We start from the raw sequence: 10,635 nt of genomic DNA, 5'->3' as shown, positions 1-10,635 counted from the left end.
TGGCTGAAGGCCCAGCTCTCTTGCCTTTCTGAATATTGTATTCCAAGCCTTGCGGTCTTTTAGCGTTGAGGCTGCCAGATCCTATGTGATCCTTATTGGTGCTCCTTGATATTTGAATTGTCTCTTTCTGGCTTCTTGTAAGATTTTTTCTTTAACTTGAAAGCTCTTCAATTTTGCTATTATATTTCTGGGTGTTGACTTTTCTGGGTCCAGAAAAATATGGAATGCTTCACAAATTTGTGTGTCATCCTTGTGCAGGGGCCATGCTAATCTTCTCTGTATCGTTCCAATTTTAGTATATGTGCTGCCGAAGCAAGCACCCCAAAAATGTTTTTATAGAACTTTAAAAAATAACAACAAAGTTAATTTCAAAAAACAAAAGGCCAAGAATATCAAGAGATTAATGAATAAATTATATATAAAAGAGACCTAACCATACTAGATCTCAAACTATAAGAAACTGGTAATCATCAAAACAATCTGGCATAGGGTAAGTAATATAGCAGTAGATAAATGGAATAGATTAAGTAATCAATACCTAACAGTAAATATCCAGAGCAACATAGTTTTTGATAAGCCCAAAGATCTAAGATTTGGGGGAAATAACTAATTATTTTATAAAAAAAACCCTTAAAATACTAGAAAGTAGTATGGCAGAAACTAGGCATAGATTAATATATCACTCTATATACCAGGATAAAGTAAAATTAGATCTAAAAATAAAGAAAACATAGAAAAGATTACCTGTCAGACTTATGGAGAAAAGAATTTATGACCAAAGAAGAAATAGATAACATTACAAAAAGATGAAATGGATAATTTTGAGTATAAGTTATATGAGTATATATAAATTCATATCTACACGTGAATGTATATGTATGTATATCAGATACATATATAAATATACATATAGTCACCATATCATAATAAGTTGAAAAATTCTGTTCATCATCCTCAAGCTACAAAAATTTTATCCCACAAATAAATATATTTGGATATTTTTTTAATTTCCAGTGGGCCTGCAAATCTTCAGAGAAAAGATCAACTCTGATAATTATATTAATAAATTACTAAGTATATATCAATATAAAATAATTAACACATTGAAGAACTTTCTTGAAGAGACTGAGAATTACTCAAAAGAGGACAGACTGTTCACCATGACTGTAAAAATCAAATTGATGAAGAATGTCTATTACACAGATTTTAGCACCTTACACACCTTGTTTAACATGTTGTGTAGCTGAGACATACAATTCAGATTGAAAATGAGCAAGGTCCAGAATTGAAAATTAAGAGAACAGTTGACTAGGCTGTTTTGGGAAATACCAAAGCAGTTTTGTGAACCTAAGTTTCCCATATCATCAAAGACTCATCTTTTTGATTTGGATATTATACCACTGTTGGTGCAAGGCAGTTACTCTTGGAATACCATTGCCTCTAAAGACATAAATATGAAAATTATCCATATGGCAATGAAAAGGTAAATTATAGGTATGTGTAGGTTGTAAGTTAAGATCAATGAGTAACTTTCAGGATGATTAGGAATAGAGACAAAATGGGAACAAAAAATAGGGACAAAAAAACAGAAAGAGGGACAAATGACTCAGATTGTACACACACACGTACATGCACACACATATATTCTGTATACATATCTACAGAATGCTCCATTTCTTCTCTTGAGATGATTGGAGTGAATGAGGAGGACTTTCAACATATTGGATGGATCCTTTAGGAGAAATAGGTAGTAATAAAGAGTATTTAATTATTTGGGAAGAAAGAAGTAGAATTTCAGAAATTTCCAAATGGACTTGGAATATTGCAAAATATTACAACATAATATTGCACTATTCCACATGCTGAAGAGGTTAAAACAAGTATCCAAGAGACGTGATATGGAAACTTTAATGGTCATGAGACCAATTGATTTATACCACATCAAAACCTATGGGTAACAATCAAAGTTATACTTTTTATTTTTTTTTTTATAAAAATCCTTACCTTCCATCTTGGAGTCAATTCTGTGTATTGACTTCAAGGCAGAAGAGTGGTAAGGGTAGGTAATGGGGGTCAAGTGACTTGCCCAGGGTCACACAGCTTGGAAGTGTCTGAGGTCAGATTTGAACCTAGGACATACCATCTCTAGGCCTGGCTCTCAATCCACTGAGCTACCCAGATGCCTCCCAAAGTTATATTTTGAAAAATAAATGGTTCATCAAGAGACTGTTTAATGTCCTGTGTAATAAAAGTGTGAATTAGTTGTAAAAATTAAATAATCTCCACCTGAGACTTGTGAATTCAATTATAAATCATGAAAAACAAGAGATTCATAGTAAAATAAGGACATATTGAGCTTTAAGTTTTTTAAGATATAAAAAGTTACAAGGTTCATTGACTGCAATAAGTATATTATTTTAATTTTCCCAGTTACTTCACATACCATTAAAATTTTATCAGGACAAATAGAGATAAGAAGAAATCATATTACACCATATGTCTTAGTGTAGTACACTACAAAATGACATGAGATTTAGATGGCATGGCACATGAAGCACTGAGAATGGAGGCAGGAAGATGAGACTTCAAACTATACCTCATAAAGTTAATGACTACATTATCCTCAACAATTATCTAAAACTCTGATTGCCTCAGTTTCCACTTCTGTAAAATTATGATTGTAATAATAACATTTAACTTCTGGAGTTTTATGAGGAAAAAATAGACAATATTTGTAAAGTACTTTTGAAAACTAAATGTTTTATAAATGCTATTTTCTTTTTCTTTTTATTGTTAATAATATCTGTAATGACAGAAAATGACTTCAGATCCTTACTCTGACACTAACAACTTGTATAAACTTATGAAAGGCAACTAACCTCTCTGGATATTAGTTACATCATCTACAAATTGAAGTTGAACTAATTCATCTTTAAGGTTCCTTGAAAATATAAAGTAATTATATTATGATATAAAGTATTAGGAGCTTATGGAAAAAAGGCCTATGAGAAACTGGCCTGAGATTGAAAGAAATCAGCAAACACAAAAAATCTAACTTTACTTTCTATCTTTGGGTTAAGTATTTCTGAAAAATTATATTTTATTTTGGCAGACATCGATGGGAAAGGGTCTATATACCTGTCATGTACTAGGAAAAAATGTGTGCAGTGCTGGTGAAAGAATTACTTAACCTATTGACAAGACTCTGTTCCTTTCCCAAGCAGAGATCACTAAGTTAATGAGATCTCTACACAAAAGGAAGCTAGGGATGCATATCAGAGCCAAAGAATAAACACAAGACTGCCATTATATTGCCATGTGGGCATGTTCTGCTGTGCCTTCTGGGAAGACCTTGATAATCTCAGCAGTGAACTATTCTTCTTCATGACCCATCTGAAGAAATTCAATTTCTGAGCTCGATTCTCCCTGTCCTGCACTTATATAAAGTTATACACTCATTTGCAGGTCTACTGCAGATAAAGTTCCCATGGCAACTACTTCTGTCATTGGTTTTGATGAGGCAGGAAGGGCTGGTGGCCTTCCTGTGGGTAAAATCAAATAAAGGCTTCATTGATTATACCTTCTTCTACGTCTGTTTCCAATTCTTTTCAGCCATTAGCAAAAGAACAGCAATGGAAGAATCAGTTTTCCAATTAGTTTCAAAATGATTCCTTCATTAATTTTGCTTAGTGATTAAAGGGTACCCATCTATTGAGAAGTTAATGTAGAATAGTCACTGTCCAACCTGTTATTCTTAAACTTGGAAATAAGCAAGTAAATATTTTAGTTAATAACCAAGTGAGACTGATCTTGATAAAATATTCCAGTTAAGTACTCAGCATACTTACTAGAGTATCCTTGACCTGTAGCTACATGATTAAGCATTTTTATCAGTACACAAATAGATTTAAGCAATAGGCTGCTGAAACATTAAATAATTCTAACCATATACTTAAAACTTATATAATTTTTATTTTTATCTTCTTTCTTATTCCCATTCTTCACCAAAGTTCAACCATATAGTCATTTGGTTGATTGAAAGGATCAACTTCTTTGATTGAAAATTTCCTCCATGAAATCTTGAGACCCATATGCATGCTATTAAACAGGTACAATATTACTATCTCTGTTTTGAAGTGATAGATGCTCAGAGGTCAAATGACATGACTAAACTTGTATCATAAGGGACACCTTTTAATATAGATATAATTTTCCTTGTGTAACATTGTTGTTCAGTTGTTTTAATCACATCTGATACTTTGTGACCCCATTTGGAGTTTTCCCAGAAAAGATAATACAATGGTTTGCCATTTCTTTGTCCAGAACATTTTATAGGTGAGAACATTGAGGCAAATTGGAGGCTTGCCCAGAGATACATAGCTAGTGCCTGAGGGCATATTTGAACTGAGGTCTTTCTGACTCTAGGCCTAGCACTCCACGCAGTGTGCCACCTAGCAGCTCTCCTCCTCTGTTAGCCTGTTTCAATTTAAAATTAATTTTCTTCTTCCTTACATGGTGTGAGTGTGAAACTCCCTACTCCCTTTTATGATTATATTAGTATTAGCATTTATGATTACTTTATGACATAATCATTAGTTTTAAATTAATAGCCAAATAATATAGCTTGTTTCATATGGACTATGAGTATTAGCTAAGAAAAATACACAGTGACTTTTTTTGCATTTTCCAGTTTATTTAGCACTAGTGTCATTGGTTAGGACCTGCCTATGTGAAAGATTTTTGTATACATTCTATTTTAATTTTTCTTGTATTTTTCTGTCAATGTCATCAGATTTCCAGGCATAAAAAAAGCTATCTCCTAAGGCTCAGAGTCTTTGGTTTTGACTATAACAGTTAAAATAGGGGTTTTGACAAAATAAGAGAGCAATTTTTAATAATTGAAGTTTTAATGAGAATATAGTAGAGGTGTAAATTAATTTTATCCCTTTAAACCAGAGGAAAGAAAACTTTTAACAGCTCTTAACAATGAAGAATTGAGTTTAATTAAAATAGAGAATGTAAAAGAACATAGTAAAGGATGGAAAGATAGAAAGAGAGATTATTACTCTTATGCCCTATAATATACCTAAAATTCCTAATACTAACTAAACTTTCTAAAAACCCTACTCGAACTGTCTTCTCAGGAAAGGCTTTTCTTGCCTGGTAGACCAGGCCCAATCTAGCCTACTCTACCTAAAATTATTTCACTAACTACCTATCTACACTAATAAATAAACAGCCACCACCCACAATCTCCTTAAATATGGTTTATCCTTCAACTGCCAGTGTTTAACTACAAGTCACCCTTTGCCTCAGAGACAGACTCCTGCTCCCTCAAGGTCCAGAGGCAAAAGACCCTTGTTAAGGCTAAAGCCAAAAGCCCTTTCAGTAATTTCAGGCCTGCCTTTATATACCAGCATCTCAGTGCCAGCCCACACTACCAGCAACCACCACACAATGACCAAGTTATGCCTAGTAGCCAATTCCCCCACAACTGCTAGCTCTAACTCTCAGCAACTGACTCACCAACTGTCACCAACTGACTCTCCTGTCAGCAACTCACAGCTTGCAATTGACACTGGCTCAGGAGGAGTCTCACCGGTTTCTACTTCCTGTCACTGTGGGCTGGATAATTCCTACACATCTCTATGGTAAGGGGACATCCAGGTCCACCATTAAATAAAAGAAATTAAAGAATTCCTTTTTATATGACCTTGACCAGAATCTGATTATCTTGTGCAAATGGCCACCTCTCAATAAACCAAATAATAACTTAGAGACTGTATTGTTGTGATAATTTTTTTACCACAATGGTCCCCAGGCAGTTCTAGATAATAAAGCAAATGAAAGTTGTCTTTGATACCATTAGATCCCTCATACTGTTCTGTGTTCTTCTCTGAGTTGCTTCCTTCAATGAGTGCCCATAGTTTCCTATACATTTAATATAATGAAATTTAATCTCTGGTAGAAATATGCTATAGTCAGCTCAAAATTTTTTGAGAGAGTAAATGGCAAATTTTTCATTCTGAATGTTGGCATCTCAAGAATCACAATTGCTACAAATCAGATATTTTTTTTGTTTTGTTTATATCTAGAGTTTAAAAATTATTCATGCAGCTTAAACTTAAATGTTCATATATAAATATATTTTTTCCATTTTTTTTCAAAATTATCAAATTTTAATAGGACACACATATAAACTTTAAATGAGTTCAGTAAAAGACTAACGAAATTAAGTTATCACCAGACTGTAGATCTAATGACAAACACTAATGACAAATTAGACTGTAGATCTAATGACAAAAATAATGATAATAATAATGATAATGATAATAGTAACAGGAATTTATATGACAGTTTAAAGTTTTCAAAGTATTTTATAGCCATTATGCCATTAGAATTTCATAATACTTCTGGTCTCAAGAGAAAGATTCATTCTTATTTTAAGTATTTGGGATTTTGTCTGTGTGGATCTACCTTCCACATAGGGAAATCAAAATTCTTCTAAAATTTAATGCATGGGACACTCAGGGCAAAGATGGTAGAGAGAGGAGTAGACTTGCCAGATCTTTCCAAATTGCTTTCCAAATCATTTTAAAGCAAAGCCTCTTCCTGAAGTTTTGGAGTACTAAAGCAGTTCTCCTATCCAGAAGAGTTCAGAGGATCAGCAAGACAAGGTCTATCTCCCTGCGGTGAGATGAATGAGAGAAAAGTGAGCACAAGAGCTCCAGTTATTAAAATAAATTTAAAAACCCTAGAATGAGAATATGAGAATAAAAAAGACAGAAGTTTATTTCTTTTCCTCATGAAGAAAGGCAAATATTATAGTGGCAAATGCAAAGGTCTTGTTGCACATATAAACATTATATAAGTTCCTGATGAGAGACTTCCCCACTCCCTCCTCTGTATGACCACCCTTCCCTTGCCCAGGAGCCAGGACTTAAAATATAGGCACTAAGTCTATCCCCAAAATAGCAACATACATGAGCCCATCACATGGGAGGGAGTAAGAACATCACCCTAAATTTTCAAGAGTAAGAAGAGATAAGGGGACAGGGGCAGCTGAACTGTCTCCTTATTTCTTGAGTCTTGCCAATGCCCTTGAAATGAGATGAAAAGTCTTGGCCTAAAGTAATGAATTACTCGAAGCTGAAAATAGACTTAAATACACATTTCATTGCTGGTGGAGAGGGTATAAACTGGGAGGATTATGTACTTAAGTCTACCTCATTCAGGACAGAGTTTGAGTCAGAAACAGACAGTCCAAACCAGGAAGGCAGAACCTAAGGAGGGGAAGAAGGGGTCCCCACCCCTACAATAGGAAAGGCTTAACCCAAAATAAACAAGGAGTGGGCCAGACAGAGTAGAAGTTAGCAGAGAGGCCTCAACTGGACACTTGCATATAGGAAGGCCCAGCTTCTAGTGTACACCACCAGAAAGATCTCTCAATGTACCAGTCACAATGAGGCCCCACACACAGGACAAGCCAGTAAGAAGGCTTCACTCACACATAATCCAGCAGCCAAGGCCCCCCACTGTTCAGTGAGGCTTCAATCTCCACTGCAGAATGGTCTACAGTACACCTGGCTGGGGAAAGCCCAGAGTGAGGTTCTGAGCCTCTGCCCAGGCTTGCAGTAAAGAACTGAACCCCATTGTAAGGTATTTCCTTCCAGGCTGGCACTATCCTAAGGGGAATCTCAGAGCCCTGCCCAAGCCTGCACTGATGCCCCAAACTATAAGGTAGAGTAGTCTGTAGCAACCCTAGTTCCCATAAGCCTATAAGGAGGTTCAAGGGTCCTAACAAGCATATAGTAAATACCCAAAACACGGTACTAGATAGTCTACAGTGCACCTGGTTGGTGTAAGTCCAGAATGAGGTCAAGAGTACCTGTCCAGACCTGAGTTAAGGACCTAAACCCTAGGACAAGGGAGTTCACAGTGCTCTGAGATGTACAAGATCATCAGCAGTCCTAATGGGTAATTAAATCAGCAGTGAGAGATGGCTTTCAGAGCTCCCAGTCCATAGGCCATCATATCAATCATACCACCTTGGAAAAACTGAAACTTGAAGAAACCCAGAAATAGAACTTAGGGTAGCAGTAAGAAAAAAAGTTAAAAAAAAAGACTGGGAAAATGAGAAAACAGTAAAAAAAATCATCTAAGTAAAGAAAATTATTATGGAGGAAAAGAGGAGCAAGGCACACAATCAGAGAACAGTGAAATTAAAGCAGCCACATGCTAAATTTTATTTTTTATTTTATTTTTATTTTTTTATTTAGAATATTTTATCATGTTTACATGATTCATGATCCTTCCCCCCATTTGCTCCCCCCTCCTGGAGCTGACAAGTAATTCCATGAATTATACATGCATCATTGTTCAAAACCTATTTCCATAGAACCTTGTTACTTATAATTTGTACTGCATTATGATCTGAAAAAGTGGCATTTATTATTTCTGCTTTTCTGCATTTATTTACAATATTTCTATGCCCCAGCATATGGTCAATCTTTCTATATGTACCATGTACTGCTTAGAAGAAGGTATATTCCTTTTTAACCCTATTTATTTTTTTCCAAATATCTATTAATTCTAATTACTATATGTTCTTTACAAGAAACACATTTGAGGTAGGTAGACACACACAAAGTAAAATAAGAGGCTGGAGCAGAATTTATTGGACATCAACTGAGAAAAAGAAGAAAGAAATAGAAATCGTGATCTCTGAAAAAGATAAAGCAAAAATAGATCTGATTAAAAGAGATAAAGAAGAATTGCATCCTGATAAAAAGAAGTATAGACAATGAAAAAATATTAGTACTCAACCCTTATATAAACAAAATGGTATAGCATCCAGATTGTTAAAGGAGAAACTATTGGGGCTTAAGGGGGAAATAGGTAGCAAAACTAAACTCTTTGCAGACCTCAAATTTCCCCTGTCATATCTAGCAATATTGAACCAAAAAAATAAATAAGAAAGAAGCAAGAGAAGTGCATGAAATTATAAAAAAAATACAGTTAATAGATATGTGGAGAAAAATGAATAAAGATAAAAAGGAATATACCTTCTTTTCAACAGCACATGGTACATATACAAAGATTGGCCACATAGTAGTGCACATAAATATCACAAACAAATACTGAAAATCAGAAATTATAAATACAACTTTTTCAAATCATAATTCAATAAAATTATAATTAGTAAGGGTTCACAAAGAGGCAAATTTAAAATTAATTAAAAATTAAATAATCTAAATCTTCAAAACTTATGGATTAAAGAACAAATCATAGAATCAAGTACTGATTTCATTGAAGAAAATGACATCATTGAAGAGAATGACAATGAGGAGACAACATATCAAAATTTATGGGATACAGCCAAAGCAATACTCAGAGGAAAATGTATATCCCTGAGTGTCTAAATCAACAAAATAGAGAGGGAAGAGATCAATGAATTGGGTTTGCAACTTAAAAAATTAAAAAAAGAACAAATTAAAAATCCCCAGAAAATGACTAAATTGGAAATCCTAAAAATTAAAGAAAAAATTAACAAAATTGAAAGTAAATGAACTATTGAACTAATAAATAAGAGTAGGACCTGGTACTTTGGAAAAAAAAACAAATAAAATAAAATAGAGTAATTGTCAATCTAGTAGGAAAAGAAAGAAGAAAATCAAATGAACATTATCAAAAATGAAAGGGGCAATCTCACCTCTAATAAAGAGGAAATTAAGGCAATTATTAAGAGCTACTTTGCAGTGTTTCTATTCCCCAGTACATAGTCAGCCTTTGTATATATTCCATGTATTGCTGAGAAGAGGGTATATTCCTTTCTATCCCTGTTCAGTTTTTCTTCTAGATATCTATTAATTCTAGTTGCTATGTTTTTTACAACAAATACATTTGAGGTAGGTACACGCACACAAAGTAAAGATAAGAGGCTGGAACAGAATTTATTGGGCATCAACTACAACTTTGGCCACTGGTGATATTAATTTAATTTACCTCTAGACATTTACCAATGTTTTCCAACATGCTTACAAATGTTGATTCAATTATTGGGGTATGTTGTGATTAGCAAAGGAATGATTGTATAAAAGTATGAAATTCAAAACTATAGTGGCTAAGATACAGTTCAAAGAATCTTTAATTAGTGAATTGTGACTGTTGCTAACTTTAGTTGTTTTATTAATAATTAGCTAAAGTGTGTCTAACTCAGTAAATTATCTTTTTCTTACTCAGAACATACTTTTAAATCATATTACAGGCCTCATCAACTTTTTTCCTGCTTAACACAAAATGCTGTGAACAAATTGCCTGAAAAATTACTTATAAATCCAGATTCAGAATATTCAGATATTACATTATTTACATATAAGATATACATTTGGTAACTTCTAAAATAGATCTTTATAACTATGTTATACTACAGGACTACCTGCTGTGTAATATGGCATACCTATTGTTAAATAGTCCATAAATTGAAGAAACTGAAATATAAATACCATCCAATGTAGTTATTTTTCACAAAGACAGTTGTAGGAAGCTTTTAAAATTTTGAGTAATTTCATTTTAGATTTGATTATTCATTCTGAGTTCTAGGAATCATCTGAATAATGGTTATTGCATCTTAAT

At 33.7% G+C, this 10,635-nt stretch overlaps 1 non-coding gene across 1 annotated transcript; it reads right to left on the bottom strand.

Annotated features, from left to right (window-relative positions):
• Window positions 1-213: 213 nt before the first annotated feature.
• Window positions 214-320, bottom strand: LOC123238292. The gene has a single exon (XR_006505495.1). It is a non-coding gene; the product is annotated as a U6 spliceosomal RNA (small nuclear RNA).
• Window positions 321-10,635: the final 10,315 nt, after the last annotated feature.

This window comes from Gracilinanus agilis, chromosome 2 (genome assembly GCF_016433145.1).
Source record: "Gracilinanus agilis isolate LMUSP501 chromosome 2, AgileGrace, whole genome shotgun sequence".
Taxonomy (NCBI): Eukaryota; Metazoa; Chordata; class Mammalia; order Didelphimorphia; family Didelphidae; genus Gracilinanus; species Gracilinanus agilis.
The sequence above is the reverse complement of the archived record's forward strand: the minus strand, read 5'-3'. Positions and strand labels throughout refer to the sequence as shown.